Source organism: Arvicola amphibius, chromosome 12 (genome assembly GCF_903992535.2).
Source record: "Arvicola amphibius chromosome 12, mArvAmp1.2, whole genome shotgun sequence".
NCBI classification, from domain to species: Eukaryota; Metazoa; Chordata; class Mammalia; order Rodentia; family Cricetidae; genus Arvicola; species Arvicola amphibius.
In genome coordinates, this window is record NC_052058.2 from 114,799,844 (window position 1) to 114,825,230 (window position 25,387).

Genomic DNA, 25,387 nt, shown 5'->3' on the forward strand with positions numbered 1-25,387 from the left:
AGAAAAGAGAGTAGTTGGGTGTGGTAGTACACATCTTTAATCCCACCATGTGGGAGGCAGAGGTAGATTGACCTCTGTGACTTCAAGATGTGGTAGCACACACCTTTAATATCAATGCCTTGGAGGCAGAGACAGAGGGACCTCTGAGAGTTCAAGGACAGTTGGTCTACTGAGTTTTTCCAGGACAAAGATATACAGAGAACCTGTCTCAAAAAATAAAAGTAAAAATAAATGAAATAGAGGTTAAAATAAAGCCACACAAAGATGGAAAATACACAGAGAATCTTGATACTGTATGCTATTATGTTCTCTTTGAATTTTTAGAATGCTGGAAAGAAGAGAAGTTAGACAGCTGCCATGCCTCTCCTCTCTGAGACAGAAGCCATGGAGCCAGCCACCAGGTCAGACATGCTGAATCTTTCCTGGTAAGACACGACCTCATGGTGCTACATACATTACTAAATATGGGTTAAAGCAAGATGTGAGAATTAGTTAGTAAGAGGCTGAAACTAATGGGTCAGGCTGATGCGGGAGATTTGAAATATCCAAAAATAGTCCTTTTTTAATAAGTCAGTTTTAATAAAAGGAGAAAGAGGGATACTTATAAAGCCAAGGCTCCAGCGAAGCAAAGGGTCAAGCAGGGAAAAAACAGGGCAGCTATCCCCCACCCAGCTCCTTTTAAGGGTACCTCTCTCCCCTGGGACAGCCACGCCCCTGAACGCAGCGATTGGGCAGTTGCCCCAACATCTCCCCCTTTTGTCTAAATAAGGCAGATTCAGAAACCAAATACAACTATATACAATGGTAATAGATCATAAAATTACAAGAAGCAAACAATATTAGGCGAGGAATATATAACAAAAAAATTTTACCAAACATTCTACTTCAGGAAGTCTAAACAATGTAGAAGGTAGCTACAATTATCTAATCTTCAACCCCATCAAAGATCTGAGAAGGGAAGCAATATTACTAATGCAACCAGGAAGCACAAATGAGAAACTTCCAAAATGTGCAACAGAAGACAGAGACAATTGACTACCTGAGCAACCACATGAAATCTTGTTAGCAACGTTGAGGCAACCAACTTTGGCTGAGGCCTGATATAATCTGACATACCATTATACAACGGCAAGGAACCTTTAGTAGAACTATCCTATCCTGTCTTGGCAAGATAAGACAATTCTGTTTTATCCACTTATGGATATTTTGTATCTTAGTCAGTAGTGGAGGTATGGGCTTTTCTTTGCCCAAAGGCCAGTTCTGCCAAGAAGAAGACAAACTCCCAGTGGAGAGTCTTTGGTGCTCAACGTTCTCTCGGGAGTAGAGCATTGTTGCCAGGAGTGATTGTGTCTCATAAGTACAAAACTCTAGGTTAGATTAAAGGCCATGTTCTATAGCTCTTCAAAGAGGTCCTTAGCTTGTTGCCATGTAATAGAAAACTCTTTCTTCAAGCCTTTGCTATTGACATGATGCTTTTCATGAAATTCGGAAGCCCGCAGCACACTACCAATCAATAACTAATCAATATCTGCATTACCTTGTGCTAACAGACCTGGCAGACCCATATGGGATTGGATGTGTGTTATATACATAGGGCAAAGTCTGTTCCTGATCATGTCTTGTACCTGGATAAACAATGAGATTAGTTCAGTATCATCAGGTATGAATTCAGCAGTTTCAATATGTAAGATAACTCTTTCTGCATATTGTGAGTCAGTAATAATGTTAAGAGGTTCCTTAAAATCCCTTAGCACCATAAGAATGGCAAATAACTCTGTCTTTTCGACAGAATCGTAAGGACTTTGTTCCACCTTACTCAAGTTTTCTGATTTGTAGCCTGCCTTCCCTGATTTATTAGCATCAGTATAAAACGTGCGGGCTCCAGTTATTGGAGCATCACGGACGATTCGAGGAAGAATCCAAGAAGTTCTCTTTATAAAGTTAAGCCTCTTGCTTTTTGGATAGTTGTTATTAATTTCTCCTAAAAAGTTAGCACAAGCTCTTTGCCATGGTTCATTATCTTCCCATAATTTTCTAATCTCATCAGCGGTGAAAGGCACTATGATTTCTGCTGGGTCCATGCCTGCTAGTTGACAAAGTCTCAATTTGCCTTTAATAATTAGTTCAGAAACCTTCTCCACATAGGTTTTCATTTTCTTACTTGGTTTATGAGGTAGAAAGATCCACTCTAAAATAATATCATCTCTTTGCATTAAAATTCCTGTAGGAGAAATTTTTGAAGGTAATATGACGAGAATACAACTGAGTTCTGGGTTCACCCTATCCACATGTGCTTCTTGCAAACTTTCTTCAACCATTGTCAGTTCTTTTTCTGCTTCAGCTGTTAATTCTCTGGGACTGTTTAAGTCTCTTTCACCATCTAAGGTTTTATTTAAGTGAATTATCATATCAGGTGTTATCCCAACAGCCGGTTGAAGGCTGGAAATGTTTCCCAACAACCTTTGAAAGTCATTAAGAGTCCGTAGTCGATCTCTCCTAATTTATGCCTTTTAATTTTTTGCAAGCCTATTCTATAACCTAGATAATCAACAGAATCTCCTCTCTGATTTTTTTAAGGAGCAATCTGTAATCCCCATTTAGGTAGAACTATTTTCACCTCTTCAAACAGTCTTTGTAAGGTATCCATGTTTGAATCAGACAATAAAATATCATCCATGTAATGATAAATAATAGACTTGGGAAACAGCTTGTGTATTAATTGCAATGGTTGATTTACAAAGTATTGGCACAGGGTGGGAGAGTTCAATATGCCGTGTGGGAGGACGGTCCACTGGTATCTCTTGGTAGGTTGAGAGTTATTATAAGTAGGCACTGTGAATGCAAACTTTTCTCTATCTTTTTCTTGTAAAGGTATGGTGAAGAAACAGTCCATCAAATCAATAACTATGAGAGGCCATCCTTTTGGTAATAAAGAAAGCAGAGGAAGTCCAGATTGCAGAGAGCCCATAGGCTGAATAACCTTGTTGATAGCTCTGAGATCTGTCACCATTCTCCATTTACCAGATTTTTTCTTAACCACAAATACAGGAGAATTCGAAGGGCTGGTAGATTCTTCTATATGCTGAGAATTCTATTGCTCTTGTACCAGCTGTTCTAAAGCCTGCAACTTTTCCTCAGATAAAGGCCATTGTTTTTTTTTTCTCATGGTTTATTTTGTTTATATTTAAAAATTTCCATCTCCTTCCCTCCTCCTCCCCCCTACCTCCCCTCCTCCTCCCCCTTCCCTCCCCTCCTTCTCCCCCTTCCCTCCCCTCCCCTCCACCCATACCTCCCCTCCCTCCCTCTCAAGGCCAAGGAGACATCAGGGTTCCCCACTCTATGCTAAGACCAAGGTCCTCCCAACTCCCCCCAGGTCCAGGAAGGTGATCGACCAAGCTGAGAAGGCTCCCACAGAGCCCGTCCATGCAGAAGAATCAGAGCCCAGAGCCATTGTCCTTTGCTTCTCAGTCAGCCCCCGCTGTTGGCCACATTCAGAGAGACGGGTTTGGTCGCATGATCCATCAGTCCCATTCCAACTGGAGTTGGTGATCTCCCATTAGTTCTGTCCCACTGTCTCCAAGAGTGAACGCACCCCTCTCTTTCCTGACTTTCTCCCTCATGTTCTCGCTCCTTCTGCTCCTCATCAGGACCTTGGGACCTCAGTCCAGTGCTCCAATGTGGGGCTCAGTCACCTTCCCCATCTGTCGCCAGCTGGAGGTTCCCTCATGGTCCTGACTTTCTTTCTCATGTTCTCTTTCCTTCTGCTCCTCATCAGGACCTTGGGAGCCCAGTCCGGTGCTCCAATGTGGGGCTCTGTCATTTTCTTCATCTATCGTCAGGTGGAGGTTCTATGGTGATATGCAAGAAATTCATCAGTATGGCTATAGGAACTGGCCTTTTCAGGCTCCCTCTCCTCAGCTGCCCAAGGAACTAACTGGGGGCGTCTCCCTGGAAACCTGGGAACCCCTCTAGGGTCAAGTCTCTTGACAACCCTCAGGTAGCTCCTTAAATTAAGATATATGCTTCCCTGCTCCCGTATCCACCCTTCCTATATCCCAAGCACCCCATTCCTCTGAGCTCCCCCCGTTCTCCCCTTCACACTTTTCTCTCCCCATCTTCCCTTGGCCCAGTCTTGCCCAACCCTCAAGTTCCCAATTTTGCCTGGCGATCGTGTCTACTTCCAATATCCAGGAGGATTACTATATCTTTTTTTGGGAGTTCACCTTCTTATTATCTTCTCAAGGATCCCAAATTTATAGGCTCGATGTCCTTTAATTATGGCTAGAAACCGATTATGAGTGAGTACATCCCATGTTCATCTTTTTGGGTCTGGGTTACCTCACTCAGAATAGTGTTTTCTATTTCCATCCATTTGCCTGCAAAATTCAAGATGTCATTGTTTTTTACCGCTGAGTAGTATTCTAGCATGTATATATTCCACAGTTTCTTCATCCATTCTTCCACTGAAGGGCATCTAGGTTGTTTCCAGGTCCCGGCTATTACAAATAATGCTGCTATGAACATAGATGAGCATATGCTTTTGTTGTATGATTGGGCATCTCTTGCGTAGATTCCCAATAGTGGAATTGCTGGGTCCTGGGGTAGGTTGATCCTGAATTTCCTGAGAAACCGCCACACTGCTTTCCAAAGTGGTTGCACAAGTTTGCATTCCCACCAGCAATGGATGAGTGTACCCCTTACCCCACAACCTCTCCAGCAAAGGTTGTTATTGGTGTTTTGGATTTTAGCCAATCTGACAGGTGTAAGATGATATCTCAAAGTTGTTTTGATTTGCATTTCCCTGATAGCTAGGGTGGTTGAGCATGTTCTTAAGTGTCTTTTGGCCATTCAAACTTCTTCTGTTGAGAATTCTCTGTTCAGTTCAGCTCCCCATTTTTTAATTGGGTTAATTGGCATTTTACCATCTAGTCTCTTGAGTTCCTTATACATTTTAGAGATCAGACCTTTGTCAGTTGCAGGGTTGGTGAAGATCTTTTCCCAGTCAGTAGGCTAAGGCCATTGTTTTGTACATATTGGTTTCTCAGTCAACCATTTTAGAGGTAGGGCCGTTGGTGATTCTGGAGGTGCATCCTTTGCTTTGTGTTCTTGTACAGCCCAAATGGCTGGTTTTCGCCATCTGTAATACCTTTTGATGTTTTCCTCAGAAATATATGCTCTAGAGGAAGCAGGAATGTTAATTTGAGTATTCCATTGCTGCAATAGGTCACGACCCCATAAATTTACTGTAATATTAGCTACATATGGCCTTAATTTTCCTATTTGTCCTTCTGTCCCTATGCATTCAACCCATCTCGTGCTTTGTCTTACTTGAGATAGGGTTCCAATTCCCAAGAGCCGAGCATTTACATCCTGTAGAGGCCAAGATGGGTGCCAAGATTCTGGAGTAATGATACTATCATCTGCTCCTGTTTCCAGCAGGCCATAATGAAAACGCCATTTACACACACTCTTAACTTCCGTCTTTGATCACTTATAGAAGTTTGCCAAAATACACGTAATTCATCTTTCAGGCCATTTTTGCTTCTAACAGCAGACGTGGGGTTTTCTAATTGTCCTGACAAGGCATGTTCTCTGTAGTAACGGGAAATGACTGGACCAGCCTGAGCCCAGTGACCATTTGACCACATTTGAAACAGGGACCCAGTAATTCTTATGTCTTTGGAGGCAATAGAGACTGGTAGAATAACCTTGTCCAGAATTTGGTATTTTTGTTTAAGGACTTTATCAACTCTTTCATGGTATACCTAAAGCCCAGATCTGCTGGGCAGTGGTGGCAAACACCTTTGATCCCAACATTTGGAAGGCATGGCTGGTGTATATCTATGAGTTTGAGGCCAACCTAGTCTACAAAAGCTATGTCCAGGACAGGCTTCAAAGCTATAGAGAAACCCTGTCTCTAAATTTAAACCAAACCAAAAAAAATCTGCCTCTGGAGTCACAGGCCCTATCTCAAACTACTCAATCTTGGCCCTAACATTGGGAAAGCTCTGGGAAAAGAAGTATGTCATAAGAAACTATTTGCCCTCTGGGTCCTCAGGATATATGTTAGTAAGTGATCTGAGCTGAATTTTTTTGTCTGTCTGGATTGATGTCCTGGAGCTTACTTGATTGATGTCCATAGCTTACTGGCTTGAGAGCAGCCCTAAGGAGACCTACCAGGAGGCAGACTGTAAATTGACATCTAGCTAGAATGCCACCTAGGCTGTTGTAATCTCAACATGGTTCTTGATCCAAGATCACCCCAGCCTCAGGGAAACAGGCTGCATTAGTCTGGTGAATTTTTTCTGCACGTATTCTGGCCTGTTACCCAACTCTGCTAAAGTCCTCAGGAAGTAGGTTGTTAGTTAATATATACATTATTTATTAACTATATAAAGGTGAGACTATAAGTTTGGGTAAGGTAATTGTTTTGTCAAAGAGGTAGAACTAAATATATAACTCTCACAAAGGAAAAACTGCACCCAATTTGGTTTGATCAGGGTGGGTCCTTTAGTGAAACTAGTATGTATGATAGGAGGAGTGAAAGTGGTTGTGCCAGTCAAGTTTTTCAAGTGGCCTGATCCTGGAGAGGAAAGGAAGCCATAGGGGCCAAAGGAATAGTTGATGGATAGAAGGGATGGGCTGTGGAAGCCAAGGAAAGCATTGTCAGCTCGGTTCAGAATGGTGAGGTTTGTTAGCAGTGTTGAGAGTAGTACTGGGGTGTTTCACTGGTTTATATGGTATAGCTAAGAACACATGAGCAGGTGAACAGGAAACAAGAAGAGAGGGTTTATCTAAGATAGAGAAAAGCTTGGATCTAGAGAAACTCATTCTATTTGCCCATTGACTGACAGAAATTAGAAAGTTCACACAAAATATTGACATCTAATAAACATTTGAGTGTCCAATTTAGTTTGTTATCTAAGGGGTCCTTGGGCCATTTCTTGTGCAAAGGAGTCTTTAAGTAGAGCATTAAACTTAGAGGTTTGAGTGTTTCTAAAAGACACTCAAGAGAAGATGTTGGGTTTATCTTGTTAGAAGGCTTATTTTCCATAGCTGAGTCAGAGGAAAATAAATGGCTTTATTAACCTCAGAAGTCTCAGAGATTAAATAAGGATTGAGTGAAATGGTTCAGGCTACTCAAAAAGTCCTATCAGACAGAGAGCAGGGGTCAAGACTGAGAATCCTGAGAGACAAAAGTCCCAGATATGAGAAACAAGGGAAAAAGTTCAAGAAAAGACACAAGGACTCAGTCCTCAGCCATGGGAGATTACTGGAAGTTATTGTCAGAAAAGGGGGCCAGACACAGTTTTGAAGGCATTGATTGGTTGTACCACCATTTTGAAGAATGCAAGATGGGTGTTGAATACTGACAGGACACTCTAATGGGTTCAGGTGATTGTTTATGCTGACCAGAAGGGGCATAGAATCACCAATCGAAGTAGCCAGTGTTGTGTGAAGAAATCCAATAGCCTAGCAGATAGAATATGGGAAATTGCAGATGAACCCAGCCCAGGCTTGTGGCCTGGTTGAAGAACACAAGAGAGCTTGTTAAGCCTAGGCACAAATGATATTACCATATGTGAGAATGAACCACAACAACCCACTTTAAGAGTTTTTGTTATTAAAAAGTAAGGAAAGGAGGGTTACACAGATCTTTATAAAAGAAATGTGGCAAAAGAGAATGTAGGATGGTTTGTATGTTTTTAAAATATAATTCAGCACATGTGTATAAGGGTTTACATATCCAAGCCATGAATGCATAAAATTATGAGGCCATACTATGTATGCACATAAATTATGTAGGTAATAAGGTTATGGTGACGAAGCAATTTGCCTGAATGTTGACGGTGCATGTGCAAATTAGGACCCCCAAAATGTGAGAACCTAGGATAATAAAGCATTTTGCCTGAATGCTGATGACTGAGGGACCCTGGATGTGATGGAAATGACAACAGTCTCAATTACTTTTTCTTTGCTGTGGTGACCATGACAAAAGCAACTTATATGACAAATAGTTTATTTCAAATATACATTTCTTCGTGATAAAGGTCTTGGAGAGTGCAGGGATAAAAGGAACATACCTAAACATAATAAAGACAATATAGAGCAAGCAAACAGCCAGGATCAAACTAAGTGGAGAGAAACTCCTAGCAATCCTACTGAAATCAGGAAACAAGACAATGTTGTCCACTCTCTCCATATCTATTCAATATAGTTCTTGAGGTCCTTGTGAGAGTAACAAGACACTAAAAGGAGATCAAGGGGATAAAAATCAGAAAAGATTAAGTCAAACTCTCACTACTTGCTGATGATATGATAGTTAACATAAGGGACCCCAAAAATTTTACCAAGAAACTTCTAAAACTCATGAACACTTTCAGTAACATAACAGGATACAAGATTAACTCAAAAAAGTATCCCTCCTGTACACAGATGATAAAAGAGCTGTAAAAGAAATCAAAGTAACATCATCTTCACAATAGCCACAAACAGAATAAAGAATCTTGGAGTACCTCTAACCAAACAAGAGGAAGACTTGTATGACAAGAACTTTAAATCTTTGAAGAAAGAAATTGAAGAAGACACCAGAAAGTGCAAAGGTCTCCCATGATCATGGGTAGGTAGAATTAACATAGTAAAAATGGCAGTCTTTCCAAAAGCAATCTACAGATTCATGCAATGCCCATCAAAATTCTTCACAGACCTCAAAAGAATGGTACGCAACTTCATATGAAAAAACTAAAAACCCAGGATGACCAAAACAATACTGTAAAATAAAAGATCTTCTGGAGGCATCACAATCCCAGAAATCAAACTCTGCTACAGAGCTACAGTACTGAAAACACTGGTATTGGCAAAAGAACAGACAAGAGGACCAATGGAACTGAAAAGAAGATCTGGATATTAATCCACACACCTTGAAACACCTGATTTTTGACAAAGAAGCAAACAATATCAAATAGAATCAAAGAAATCATATTTAACAAATGGTGCTGGCTTAACAGGATATCAATATGTAGAAGAATGAAAATAGACCCATATCTATCACCATGCACAAAACTCAAGTTCAAATGGATCAAATACCTCAACATAAAGCCAGTCACACTGAAACTTATAGAAGAGAAATTGGGAATTACATATGAACGCATTGGCATAGGAGACCACTTTCTAAATATAACCACAGCAGAACCGACACTGAGAGAAATGATTAATAAATGGGACCTCCTGATACTGAAAGCTTCTGTAAAGCAAAGGACACATTCAACAAGACAAAACGACAGCTTACAGAATGGGAAAAGATCTTCAAATCTAACTTTTTCAGAGCACTAGATTCCATAACCTGAATTGCAGGAAAAATTGACAATAAGATATCACCATAGCACTAGTTTTTAGCCCTCATCTTGAAATACATCAGCAAGAGGGGGCTTGGAGACTGGTAATGGTATGGGTTTTGATATTTCAAAGCTCTGTCCCAATAACACACATTCTTCTAAAAGGTTTCACTTTCTGATCTTTGCAAAGTCACACTTACAGGGGATCTGACATTCAAATATAAGAATCTATAGTGGTGCGCTCTCATTCAAACCACTATAACTAGCAAATAATTCAGTCATTATTAAAAATAGAGAGCAAAAATCCACGCATTCTACATGACTATATTTATGTTTTGTATTTGCATTTCAATTTATATTATCACTGAAGCTCTTGTGGTTGCCTAGGTCTTGGAGATCTTGAGGGAATTTTTCCACAGAAAGAGTCTTTGCACAAGCTACAGCAGTACTTAGATGGGGTAAATTCTTAGGTGGCTCAACTCTGTTGTGGGCCTGGGTTGGTCAAGCTGGTCAGTTCTACCCACTTGGGCCACATGCCTCAGATGTGATGGTAGAGTCAACTCTCCTATATGCATACCTTCCCTAGGCCTGGCTGCCACCATGAGCCCAGGTAATAGCAAAAGCCAATCAGACAGTAAGGCCCCAGTGGAAACATGGCTCCTGGACTCTAACTCAGCACCAGAAGGCAACCCAACCCAGCCCTAAGGAGGCAGCATGGTACTCAACAGTAGGAGCAACCATGGATATCAACTCAGGTCCTGGCTACTTTAGGATCAGAGACACACACATGTGCCTTGTAAGGAAACTGATTGGGATATTTCAATGGTCCTGTGTGGGGAACAGAACTTTTTCCTCATTCTCTTTTCATTTCCATCACCATGGACCCAGGTGGCATGGTGGCCTCCATATTCTGCCCAGTCCTTTACATCTATTCCAAATTTCTTCCTTTATGTGTCTTTCCATGGTATATGAACCATTCCCCTTCTGTAACTCTCTGATTTCTCTGCCACATATTTCCATAAAATGAGGGGACCCATATGCCAAGTGCCAGTAGGTAATCTGTCTATGACATATCTGTCACCCCATTGATTGCCAGGGTTGATTCAGCTAATCTGCCTGGCTATGAAGGTGTCCTCTTCCTACCTCAGCAATCCCGCTATGGGCATCCCTCCTAAAGCTGCACATTTTATCAAAGAGGAAAAACTTCAGTGACTAGAGGACCTGTCTTATTAGGTCAAGGGTACAGAAAAAGCTGTTATCCTCTGCTAGTATCTCCAAACAAGCTCTCAAAGCACTTTTATTTTAATAACACATACTTTTATGTGAAACACATTGTTACCTTACAGGCAAAAATATTTAATATCAATATTTTATATTTCATTATAAAATTGAATTTATAATAATCAGTGATGAGGAGATATAAGTCCCTTACCTTTAGAATTAGTTGATTTTTCTAAATAGTAGAAAACTTCATTTATTTTTTTCCTATTTTTTGACTCAGCTGATGTATTTTTACTTTTTAAAACAATCATTTTATTTTACATACCAATCCCAGTTCCTCTACCTCTTTCTTCCTATTATCCCTACCTTCCCCACCCCAATTCCTCATCTAATCTCAGAGAAGATAAGGTCTCCCATGGTGAATCAATGAAGTATTTCACATCACTTGAGGTACAACTAATGTCCTCCCCACTCTACGCTAAACAAGGTATCTCTCGATAGGGAATAGGCTCAAAAACGACAGTTGATGTCCTTTGGATAAAAGTGGTTCCACTCCCAGGGGCTCCACAAACTGCCCAAGACACACAACTGCCCTTCACATTCATAGGGCCTAGTTTAGTTCTATGTGGCTTCCAGAACTGTCACTTCAGAGCTCCCACCAACTCAGGTCAGCTATTTTTGTGGGTTTTCCCATCATGGTCTTGACCCCTTTGCCAATTAATATTGCTCCTCCTCTTTAGGATTGGACTCCAGGAATTGGTCCAGTGCTTAGTTGTGACCTCTGAATCTGCTGTCACCTGTAACTTGATGAAAATTCTATGATGGCAATTAAGGTACTTATCAATTTGATTAAAGTGTAATGGCAGTTCAGGCACCATCTATACTATTGTATGGATTCTTAGCTGGGGTCCTCTTTGTGGTATCCTGGTAATTTCCCTAGTTCCAGGTTTCTTTTTAACCACAAAATGGCTCCCACTCTCAATACATATTTCTTTGCTCTCCCTCTTTGACCTTTCCCCAATTCAAACTTACCAATTCCTCATGTTCTTCCCTCTCCTCCCCTTCACCCTTCCCCACTTCTCTTCTATTTACCCTCTACCACCATACTCCAATTTTTTTCAGGAGAACTTGACTATTTCCCCTTCCAAGGAGAATTCATGTGTATCTTTCTTAGGTATCACTTTGTTTGCTGGCTTCTGTGGGGTTGTGGACTGTAGATTTTTTATCCTTTTCTTTATGAATAATATCCACTTATGAGTAAGTACAACTCATGTTTTTCTTTTGTGGTCTGAGTTACCTAAGTCAGGATAGTCTTTTCTAGTTTCACCCATTTGTCTACAAATTTTAAGATGTCACGTTTCGTAATACTGAGTAGTATTCCATTGTGTAAATGTATCACAATTTTCTTTATCTATTCTTGATTGAGGGACATCAAGGTTGGCTCTAGGGTTTGACTATTTTGATAAATACTACTATGAATATAGATGAACAAATGTACTTGTGGTATGTGTATACATTCTTTGGGTATGTGCTGAAGATATATGGGACACTATGAAAGCAGTGCTAAAAGGAAATTCCATAGCACTAAGTGCCCACTTAAAAAAATGGAAAAAGCTCACATCAGTGACTAAACAACATGCCTGTAAGCTTGAGAAAATAAAGAAGCAGACTCACTCAGGAGGAATAGAAGACAGGAAATCATCAAAGTGAGGGCTGAAAACAACACAACAGAAACACAGAAAACCATAAAAAGAATCAATGAGTGGTCAGCAAGCTTCCAGGCCAGCAAGGAGACCTGAGTCTCTACCAAAAGATCCATCAGTGGGGTGAGTGAGTGCCTGATGAGTAGCCCAGCAAAAGAACACAGACATTCCTCAACCTCCTATACTTCCTGGTCTTCCTGCAGGGGCTATTCTCCCGGGCTACTGCCTCTCTCTTCCTATCCCAACCAAGCTTGCACCTGGAAACCACCCCCCCTTTATCCTCCCCTCTTCAGGGCCATAAAATCTCTCAGCTCAGCCCATTTGGGTGCTGGGACCTGGTACTGAGTGCATCTGGGCAGGCAGGAGTTCCTTTGTTTCAATAGCTTGCCTGCAGCAAGTTAGGCCTTTTGTCTGCAAGCTCCCTGGCCAGCAAGGATAACTGAACCTGTAAAAGAAGATCCATAGGGGAGTAGCCAAAAGAAGAGATGGCCAGGCACCAATGCAAGAACTCCTCCAACACTTTGAAAAACAACATGAAAGCACTAGAACTCAGTGAACTTACAACAGGTGGACTTGAACACCTTAATCAAGAAGAAGTAGAAAAAACTGACTTTATGAAAGTGATAGAGTCCCTTAAACAAGAGGTGAAAAACTTCCTTTAAGAAATGGATGACTCCCACAGAGCCCGTCCATGCAGAAGAATCAGAGCCCAGAGCCATTGTCCTTTGCTTCTCAGTCAGCCCCCGCTGTTGGCCACATTCAGAGAGACGGGTTTGGTCGCATGATCCATCTGTCCCATTCCAACTGGAGTTGGTGATCTCCCATTAGTTCTGTCCCACCGTCTCCATGAGTGAACGCACCCCTCTCGTTCCTGACTTTCTCCCTCAAGTTCTCGCTCCTTCTGCTCCTCATCAGGACCTTGGGAGCTCAGTCCAGTGCTCCAATGTGGGGCTCAGTCACCTTCCCCATCTGTCGCCAGCTGGAGGTTCCCTCACGGTCCTGACTTTCTTTCTCATGTTCTCTCTCCTTCTGCTCCTCATCAGGACCTTGGGAGCTCAGTCTGGTGCTCCAATGTGGGGCTCTGTCATTTTCTTCATCTATCGTCAGGTGGAGGTTCTATGGTGATATGCAAGAAATTCATCAGTATGACTATAGGAACTGGCCTTTTCAGGTGGGAGCCTTCTCAGCTTGATCGATCACCTTCCTGGACCTGGGGGGAGTTGGGAGGACATTGGTCTTAGCATAGAGTTGGGAACCCTGATGGCTCCTTGGCCTTGAGAAGGAGGGAGGGGAGGTATGGGTGGAGGGGAGGGGAGGGAAGGGGGAGAAGGAGGGGATGGAAGGGGGAGGAGGAGGGGAGGGAGGGGGGAGGAGGAGGTAAGGAGATGGAAATTTTTAAATATAAAAAAAATAAACCATGAAAAAAAAATAAAAAAAAGAAATGGATGAGAAGAATAACAAAAAGGTTGAAGAATTGAATAAATCCGTAAATGATATCCTAGGAAAACAAGGAAAAACAATCAAACAGATAATGGAAACAGTGCAAGACTTGAAAACTGAAATGGAGGCAAGGAAGAAAACAAAAACCAAAGGCTGGCTGGATATGGAAAATATAGGTAAGTGAACAGAGACTACAGAAACAAGCATAACCAACAGAATACAAGAGATAGAAGAAAGAATCTCAGATTCTGAAGATACCAAAGAGAAAATAAATGCACTGATCAAAGAAAACATCAAATCCAACAAATTCTCATCACAAAACATTCAGGAAATCTGGGACACAATAAAAAGACCAAACCTAAGAATAATAGGGGTAGATGAAGGAGAAAAAATTACAGCTCAACGGTCCAGAAAATATATTTAATAAAATTATAGAAGAAAACTTTCCCACCCTAAAGAAAGATATTCCTATGAAGGCTCAAGAAGCATACAGAACACCAAATAGACTGGATTACAAAAAAATCCCCTCACCATATAATAATCAAAACCCAAGACATACAGAATAAAGAAAGAATATTAAGAGCTTCAAAGGAAAAAGGTCAAGTAACTTATAAAAGTAAACCTATCAGACTTACAGTGGACTTCTCTATATAGAAATCATGAAAGTCAGAAGGTCCTGGATAGCTGTACTGCAGAAACTAAGAGACCATGGATGCAAGCCCAGACTACTATACGCAGCCAAGCTTTCGATTACTATAAATGGAGAAAACAAAATATTACAGGATAAAAACAAATTTAAATAACACGTAGCCACAAAACCAGACTTACAGAAAGTAATAGAAGGAAAATCACAAACCAAGGAGTCCAACAATGCCCACAATAACTCAGACAACTAGCGACCCTTCAACAGGATCCAGCAATACCACTCCTGGGAATATAGCCAAGAGATGCCCTATCATACTACAACAGCATTTGTTCAACTATGTTCATAGCAGCATTATTTGTAATAGCCAGAACCTGGAAACAACCTAGATGCCCCTCAATGGAAGAATGCATGAAGAAAGTGTGAAATATATACACATTAGTGTACTACTCAGAGGTAAAAAACAATGACATCTTGAATTTTGCATGCAAATGGATGGAAATAGAAAACACCATCCTGAGTGAGGTAACCCAGACACAAGAAGATGAATATGGTATGTACTCACTCATTAGTGGATTCTATCCATAGAATTGAGCCTATATTACATGATGCTAGATAGGAAGGTGAACCCAAAGAAAAACATGTAGTTATCCTTATGGATACTGGAAGTAGACAAGATTTCTGGGCAAAAATTGAGAGCATGGGGGTGGGGGTAGGATAGGGGAAAGGGGAGATGGGGAGAGATAAGTGAGAAGGGGAAGATGGGGAGATCTTGAGGGAATGGGACAGTTGGGATGGAGGAAGAGTGGATATGGAATCAAGGAAGTATATATCTTAATTAAGGGAGCCATTTGAAGAAATGCAAGAAACTGGACTCTAGAGGTGTTCCCAGGTGTCCAAGGAAGTGTCCCCAGCTTGCTCCTTGAGCAGCAGAGGAGAGGGGGCCTGAACTGGCCCTTTACTATAGCCATACTGATGATTATCTTGCATATCACCATAGAACCTTCATCTGACCTTGGATGAAGATAAAGACAGAGACCCACATTGGAGCACTGGACTGAGCTCCCAAGGTCCAAATGAGGAGCAGAAGGAGGGAGAACATGAGCAAGAAAGTCAGGACCATGAGGTGTGTGCCCATTCACTGAGACAATGGGACTGATCTGATGGGAGCTCACCAAGGCCAACTGGAATGGGATGGATGGAGCATGTGATCAAACCAGACTCTCTGAATGTGGTAGATGAGGAGGGCTGACTGAGAAGCCAAGTACAATGTCACTGGGTTTTGATTCTACTGTATGTACTGGCTTTGTGGGAACCTAGTCTGTTTGGATCCCAACTTCCTAGACATGGATAGATGGGGGAGGAACTTGGACTTCCCACAGGGCAGGGAACCCTGACTGCTCCTTGGACTGGAGAGGGAGGGGGAGGGAGCTAGGAAGAGGAAGGGAAATGGGAGCAGAGGAGGAGGTGAAAATTTGTAAAATTATATAATTTAATAAAAAATTAAATTAAAAAAGAATCAATGAAAAAAAGAGCTGATTCTTTGAAAAAATCAACAAGATTTACAAACCCTTATCCAAACTAATCAAAGGGGGGAGAGAGAACATCCCAATTTAAAAAATCTGAAATAAAAAGGTGGACATAACAATGGACACTAAGGACATACAGAGAATTATTACGTCCTACTACGAAAACTTGTACTCCACAAAATTAGAAAATGTAAAAGAAATGAAGAATTTTTAGGTAGATACCATCTACCAAAATTAAACCAAGACCAGGCAAGCAATTTAAATAGACCTATAAGCCCCGAGGACATAGAAGCTGTCAACAAAAACCTCCCAACCAAATAAAAGCATAGGGCCAGATGACTTTAATACACAATTCTATTGGAATTTTAAAGAAGAACTAATAACTATACTCCTCAAAGTGTTCCACATAATAGAAACAGAAGGGTCATTGCCAAACACTTTTTATGAGGCTACAGTTACCCTGATATCAAAAATGCACAAAGACTCAAAAAAGAAAGAAAATTACAGACCAACCCCACTAATGAACATGAATGCAAAAATTCTCAATAAAATACTGCAAACTGAATCCAAGAACACATCAAAAATTAGCCATTATGATCAGGTAGGTTTCATTCCAGAGATGCCAGTCTGGTTCAACATATAAAAATTTATCAATCTAATCCATCATACAAAATAAACTGAAAGAAAAAAAACATATGATCATTTCATTAGATACTGAAAAAACATTTGACAAAATTCAACAACCCTTTCATGATAAAGGTCTTGGAGAAATTAGGGATACAATGACAATATCTAAATATAATAAAAGCATTATACAGTAAGCTAACAGCTAATAGCAAATTAAATGGAGAGAAACTCAAATCAATTCCACTAAAATCAGGAACAATACAAGGTTGCCCACTCTCTCCATATCTCTTAAACATAGTTCTTAAAGTTTTATCAATATCAATAAGTCAACATAAGCAGAACAAGGGAATTAAAATTGAAAAGGAAGACATCAACTTTTGTTATTTGCAGATGGCATGATAGTGTACATATGTGACACCAAAAACACTACCATAGAAATCCTACTGCTGATAAGTACCTTCAGTGAAGTGGCACGATACAAGATCAACTCAAAAAAATCAGTAGCCCTCCAATACACAAAAGATAAAGCTGAGAAGGAAATCAGAGAAACATCATTTTTCACAATAGCCACAAATAACATAAAGTATCTTGGGGTAAGAATAACCAAGGAAGTAAAAGAACTATTTGACAAGAACTTCAAATCCTTGAAGAAAGAAATTGAAGAAGATACCAGAAAATAGAAAGATCTCCCATGCTTTTGAATAGGAAGGATAAACATAGTAAAAATTGCAATCCTACCAAAAGCAATATGTATATACAATGCTATCTCCATTAAAATCCCAACACAATTCTTCACAGACCTGAAAGAAGAATAATCAACTTTATATAGAAAAACGAAAAACCCAGGATAGCCAAAACAATCCTGTACAATAAAGGAACTGCCGGAGGCATTACCATCCCTGATATCAAGCTCTATTACAGAGCTACAGTAATCAAAACAGATATATATTGGCATAAAAACAGAGATGCTGACCAATAGAATTGAATTGAAGACCTGGATATCAATCCACACACCTATAAACACCTTATTTTTAACTAAGAAACTAAAATTTAACATTCAAAACCAAGAAAGCACCTTTAACAAATGGTGTTGGCATAACTGGATGTCAACCTGTAGAAGAATGAAATTAGATCCATATTTGTCACCATGTACAAAAATCAAGTCCAAATGGATTAAAGACCTCAATATAAACCTGACCACAATGAACTTGATAGAGGAGAAAGTGGGAAGTAGCCTTCAATGTGTGGGCACTGGAGACCTGTTCCTAAATATAACCTCAGTATCACAGACAATAAGAGCAACAATAAATAAATGGGACCCCCTAAAACTGATAGGCTTCTGTAAAGCAACGGACACAGTCAATAAGACAAAAAGGCAGCCTACTGAATGGGAAAATATCTTCACCAACTCAACGTCAGAGAAAGGACTGATCTCCAAAATATATAAAGAACTCAAGAAACTAGACATTAAAATTCTAAACAACCCAATTAAAAAGTGGTATACTGAACTAAACAGAGAATTTTCAGCAGAAGAATTTCAAATGACCAAAAGATACTTAAGAACATTTTCAACTTCCTTAGTTATCAGGGAAATGCAAATCAAAACTTTGAGATACCATCTTACTCCTGTCAGAATGGTTAAAATAAAAAGCACTAATGATAACTTATGCTGGAGAGGATTTGGAGCAAGGGGAATACTCATCGTTTGCCAGTGGGTATGAAAACTTCTGCAACCACTTTGGAAATTAGTGTGGTGGTTTCTCTGAAAACTGGGAATCAACCTTCCTCAGGATCCAGAAATACCACTCTTGGGAAAAAAGTTTCTCAATCATACTCCAAAAGCATTTGTTCAACTATGTTTATAGCAGCATTACTTGTAATATCCAGAACCTGGAAACAACCTAGATATCCCTCAATGGAAGAATGGATAAAGAAAGTGTGGCACATCTACAAATTAGAATACTACTAAGTGGTAAAAAACAATATCATCTTGAATTTTGCATGCAAATTGATGGAATTAGAAAACACTATCCTGAGTGAGGTAACCCAGACACCCCCAAGAAAAATGACTATGGTATGTACTCATTCATAATTGGATACTAGTCATAAACAAAGGACATCTAGCCTATAGTTCACAATTTTAGAAAAGCTAAGTAATAAGGTGTACCTAAAGAAAAAATATATAGATCCACCTGGAAATTGGAAACAGACAAAAATTTGGGAACATGGGGCAGGGGGTAGAAGGAAGGGGAAAAGGGGGGTTGAGGAGAACTTGAGGGAATGGGATAGTCGAGATGGAGGAAGGACAGATATGAGAGCAAGGAACGAGATATCTTGATTGAGCAAGCCATTATGGGGTTAGCAATAAACATGGCTCTTGAAAAATGCTCAGGAATCTACAAGAATGATGCCACATGGTACCCATAGCAATAGAGGAGAGGGTGTCTTAACTGGCCTTACCCTATAGTCAGACTGATGATTATCTTAAATATCATCATAGAACCTTCATCCAACAGCAGGTGGAAACAGATTCAGAGAACCATATCGGAGCACTGGACTGAAATCCCAAGATCCAGCTGAAGAGTGGAAGGAGTGACTGTATGAGCAAGGAATTTAAGACCATGAGTTGTTCATCCACTGAGTCAGTTTACCTGAGCTAATGGGAGCTCACCAACTCCAACTGGACTGGGAGTGAATGAGCATGGGAACAAACAAGTCCCTCTGAATGTGGTTAACAGGTGGTGCAGACTGAGGGGCCACTGAGAGTGGCACTAGGATTTGTTTCTACTGCATGTACTGGCTTCTTTGGATCTTTGTTCTTTGGATGTATACCTTGCTCAACCTAGATGTAGTAGGGAGGGCATTTGAATTTAAAGGGCGGGGTGCATTGCCCTTTTTTAGGATTGGACTTGGGTGGAATGGGAGGGTCTGTGGAGAGAGTGGACAGGGAGTGAAAAGAGGGGAGTTAATAGTAATGTGGATTGGTAATTTTTAAAGTAATAATAATAATAAAGAAAATAAAGAGTTGACATGGTCATGTGTTTTCTCCAGAACTATAGAAACCCTAAGACAGAAGTTTGTACCAGGGACTTGGGTATTGCTATAAAAGGCATGACCATGCCTTTGTAAAAAAAAAAAAATCAAGTACTGGAAAATGAGATACCACTTCTAAAATCTACTTAAATTCATATAAACACGCTGTGAAATGAGTATAATAGTCTGAAAATGTATAAAACTGCCATTATCACTTTATATAGTTTTCTTTTTTTTTATTTTTTATTTTTTTGGCTTTTCGAGACAGGGTTTCTCTGCAGCTTTTTTAGAGCCTGGCCTGGAACTAGCTCTTGTAGACCAGGCTGGCCTCTAACTCACAGAGATCCGCCTGCCTCTGCCTCTGCCTCCCGAGTGCTGGGATTAAAGGCGTGCGCCACCACCGCCCGGCTTTATATAGTTTTCTTGAGTCTGCAAATGATGATGGGTATATTTGGGTACTAACACAAAAAAACAAAATTGCCCCTTTGTTCTGAACTTTGGAAGAGCCATGATCTAATGGCTGACTGCTTGTTCTGTTTCTCAGACACTTCAGTTTTCACTTACTAATATCTAAGTCTGGGATTATATTATTAAGACCAAAGGAATTTGCACTACATTTCACAGTCTTCAAATACTTTCAGAGAGAATATTTAAGATAATCATATGGGAGTGTAGTTAAGTGGTAGAATGTTAACACTGCGTGAGTAAAGCTAAGCAAAGCAACTAAAACAATACTAAACAATACTTAAAAAAAAGAACATATGACTGGATGTCAATATGAAATTGTCACTTCTGTATTGATTTTTTTTTAAGCTACCAAGTTTGGATCTCAGAAATATAAGGCAACTACGTGACAATATGTCTCTTCAAACTCTTTCTTTGGATAAATTGTGTGCATATCCAATGAGTATGTTAAGTGAGTAGGATAGCTTGAATGGTAAATAGGAGATGGGTTTAGTTACTGTTTGAAATTTCATGAAACTCAATAAGCATGTACATAGTGATATACAGACTGTATGATTCAAAAATTTGAAAAATACTGGAGTTGGTGATCTCCCATTAGTTCTGTCCCACCGTCTCCATGAGTGAACGCACCCCTCTCGTTCCTGACTTTCTCCCTCATGTTCTCGCTCCTTTTGCTCCTCATCAGGACCTTGGGACCTCAGTCCAGTGCTCCAATGTGGGGCTCAGTCACCTTCCCCATCTGTCGCCAGCTGGAGGTTCCCTCACAGTCCTGACTTTCTTTCTCATGTTGTCTCTCCTTCTGCTCCTCATCAGGACCTTGGGAGCTCAGTCCGGTGCTCCAATGTGGGGCTCTGTCATTTTCTTCATCTATCGTCAGGTGGAGGTTCTATGGTGATATGCAAGAAATTCATCAGTATGGCTATAGGAACTGGCCTTTTCAGGCTCCCTCTCCTCAGCTGCCCAAGGAACTAACTGGGGGCGTCTCCCTGGAAACCTGGGAACCCCTCTAGGGTCAAGTCTCTTGACAACCCTCAGGTAGCTCCTTAAATTAAGATATATGCTTCCCTGCTCCCATATCCACCCTTCCTATATCCCAAGCACCCCATTCCTCCGAGCTCCCCCCCGTTCTCCCCTTCACACTTTTCTCTCCCCATCTTCCCTTGGCCCAGTCTTGCCCAACCCTCAAGTTCCCAATTTTGCCTGGCGATCGTGTCTACTTCCAATATCCAGGAGGATTACTATATCTTTTTTTGGGAGTTCACCTTCTTATTATCTTCTCAAGGATCCCAAATTTATAGGCTCGATGTCCTTTAATTATGGCTAGAAACCGATTATGAGTGAGTACATCCCATATTCATCTTTTTGGGTCTGGGTTACCTCACTCAGAATAGTGTTTTCTATTTCCATCCATTTGCCTGCAAAATTCAAGATGTCATTGTTTTTTACCGCTGAGTAGTATTCTAGCATGTATATATTCCACAGTTTCTTCATCCATTCTTCCACTGAAGGGCATCTAGGTTGTTTCCAGGATCTGGCTATTACAAATAATGCTGCTATGAACATAGATGAGCATATGCTTTTGTTGTATGATTGGGCATCTCTTGGGTAGATTCCCAATAGTGGAATTGCTGGGTCCTGGGGTAGGTTGATCCCGAATTTCCTGAGAAACCGCCACACTGCTTTCCAAAGTGGTTGCACAAGTTTGCATTCCCACCAGCAATGGATGAGTGTATCCCTTACCCCACAACCTCTCCAGCAAAGGTTATTATTGGTGTTTTGGATTTTAGCCAATCTGACAGGTGTAAGATGATATCTCAAAGTTGTTTTGATTTGCATTTCCCTGATAGCTAGGGAGGTTGAGCATGACCTTAAGTGTCTTTTGGCCATTCGAACTTCTTCTGTTGAGAATTCTCTGTTCAGTTCAGCGCCCCATTTTTTAATTGGGTTAATTGGCATTTTACCGTCTAGTCTCTTGAGTTCCTTATATATTTTAGAGATCAGACCTTTGTCAGTTGCAGGGTTGGTGAAGATCTTTTCCCAGTCAGTAGGCTGCCTTACCCGTCTCTCTGAATGTGGCCAACAGCGGGGGCTGACTGAGAAGCAAAGGACAATGGCTCTGGGCTCTGATTCTTCTGCATGGATGGGCTCTGTGGGAGCCTTCTCAGCTTGGTCGATCACCTTCCTGGACCTGGGGGGAGTTGGGAGGACCTTGGTCTTAGTATAGAGTGGTGAACCCTGATGGCTCCTTGGCCTTGAGAGGGAGGGAGGGGAGGTATGGGTGGAGGGGAGGGGAGGGAAGGGGGAGAAGGAGGGGAGGGAAGGGGGAGGAGGAGGGGAGGGAGGGGGAGGAGGAGGGAAGGAGATGGAAATTTTTAAATATAAAAAAAATAAACCATGAGGAAAAAAAATTTTGAAAAATAGTGGTAGCCACATGTTTTCTAGCAAATATCTGATAGTTAATTATTTAAAGCATTATTTCAGCATTTTCTTCAGTTACTGAGATACTGATAGAAATGTTTTAATTTTTACTGTATTTGTAACTAAAAAGAATCTGTAAAGCCAGTTAGAAAAGTTTTAAGTGAGACATATAAATTTCATTTGAAGTAATACCACTTCATTGAAGTGGTAGCAAATCTGTCATCAAACCTGTGTGTACTACTTAGTGAGAGCAACTGGGAGATGAAATATCAGAATAACAGATTTTTTAAAATAAATAGTGGTGTGATGAGAAAGATTCTCCAGAGATTCAAGTATTTAAACACATTTGCTAATGTGTGGCCATTTTAGAAGATGTTATAAATCCTTCAGGATATTTAGCATGATGTGTGGAAGCAAATCTCAGTGGGTGAGGCTTTAAAGATTTATAGGATTTCCCTACTTTCAGTTTTCTCTCTGTTTTCTGGTCACTGAATAGATACTTCATGGCTGAGCTCCATTTAATTTCAATTATTATGGACACTTCCTTTAGAATCACAGGCAGATTGATTCTACAAATTGATTTTTGTTATGGTATTTTATCTCAGCAATAGAAAAGAACCTAAAACAACATGTAAAGGAATATTATTCTGAAAAGGATATAAAGAGATAATATGTATTCTAAAAGAAAATTGTGAAGAAAATTACCTGAATAATGCTCACTGAACACATGTACAGGGTTATTTAAGTGAAGTATTGATAATAACTGAATGTAAGAAATACTAAAAAATTAATAATTAAATATATTTTTCAAAGATGGGTCAAAAACAAATCTGAAGAAACTGAGACAGATAATTATTTGAAATGAAAGTGTATAATAAAAAACAATACAAAAGTACCTCTTTCTTTTTTTGATATTGTAATTTAAGTAATTTTTTTCTCTTCTCTCTTCCCACATCCCTTTTAAATTAATGGCCTCTTTATTCATTAATTTTTTATTGTATGCATATAAGTACTTATATTGCATATGCAATATATGCATATAAGTGCACATATATTTCTTAAAACAACCTATTGATTTTATAAAAAGTTACTTGAATGCATGCTTTCAGGGCTAATTGGCATGGGTCAACTATTATGTATACTCTTTCCTGGGGAAAACCAACTATTTTATTCCAGTTTTAATCATCTGTCTGTGGCTCTTTGTTTAGTGTTGAATACCTAATTCTTTTTATCATCCAGTTTGACATGTTCATTAGTGTCACACTGGCCAGCATGGCATGACAACCTTATGGGGGAAATAGTATCACACTTTGTGGTAACTAAGAATTCTCTATTTGGATTTAAAACATACTCAATAAGGATACCACACCTGGTACTGAAAATCTAAGTAACTACTCATTGCTAGTGAAATTATGGTTTCTGGAGGAGAATCTATGACTTACTTGATAAACAAGCAATATTTCTAATAACAATCTATAAAAATTTTTCCATATATCCAGAGATCAATGTAGTGTTCACCTACCATCAGTGAAACTTCTCTTTTTTAACATACAGAGACCACTACTGAAAACAACAGCCAACCAGAATGAAGAGCTTTTCAGGCCATTTTAGATTAATACAAGCACAAAACAGTTTTACCTCTTAGTCTCAGGGAACATTGTGGAAGTGGGTAGGGGTGACTTAAAACACAGATGATCAGGAAATTGGAGAAAGATGGTACATTCTAGCAATATCAGAAAATCAATCCATAAAATTTCACCAAAATTACTTGTTCCTAAGGAGTAAATTATCAAGTTCTTTATAAATACAATCAAAGAGAAATATTTTTACTTAATTGTATGAAAAAATAAAGGTAAACATTTGTGCTCAAAACTTTCTGAGCTGGAAATGCAATAAAAACATGACAAAAGGGGGCAATGGGTAATGCATATTTATAAAAACCTCAAAATATTAATCAATTTAAAGTCAAATGAGAAATATTATCTTTATAAATTGTTTTATTATTGATTATCTGTATGATTTGATTAATACTCTTTATTATGTCAAAAATTCAAAAAAATAAAATTAAATGTTTTCTCAACTAATTAAGAAAAAATACTAAAAGAGAAAATAATTGCCTAATGTGTGACATATATATGCGCATATATATGTGCATATATATATATATATATATATATATATTCCACCGGTGATGAGTTTTGAACACAGGGAGGGCTTCATTTTGAATTTACAGGCTTCATACTACTTAGCTATTCCATTAACTAAGTCTTATGATGATAGTGGAAGTCACAAAATAATCCCACACTAGTTTATAATTGTGAACAATAAAGGGTTATTGATTTAGTCAAGACTTACAGATCACTAGATAATAGTCCTCTGCATAAACAGGGAAGAGGAACAGAGTCTAGTAGCTGAAAGTGAGAGTAGGAAGCAAGAGAATGAGTGCATGCTTTGTATCTGCGTTTATATTATAAGAGATCATGCCCAAGTAGGCTGGTATTGGCTGAAGGAGCAGAAGGAGCACCCATAGCACCTCCCCTTTTGTTTAAATAAGAGAGTTTCAAACATATTATAAAACTATATACACTAGCCTTTTGTCTGGGCTGCAACCCTGGGCTGCCTGGAATCCCTGATCCTGTGCACTGACATTCCATCTGAACTGGTGAGTGAATGCGGACCCTGGGGCAACCTGCCCTGGAAGAGAGTATAGACCCCCTACTCCCACTCCCCTCTGCAGGCTGGTGTCTGTTTCTCCCGTCCCAGTCTCTCCCAAGCTTTCCCTATGTTCTCAGGTGTCCTGCTCCTGTTCTAAGGCCATCCACCCAAAGGGGTCAGACTCTGGCCTCCAGGCAGGTCTGAGGATTCCTGCGGAGGGGTGTGGGCTCCTTCAGACTGTACTGCCTGGTTCACTGTGTGATATTCTATCCCGCCCTGCCCCCACCTTGGCCCTTTTGTCTGGGCTGCGACCCTGGG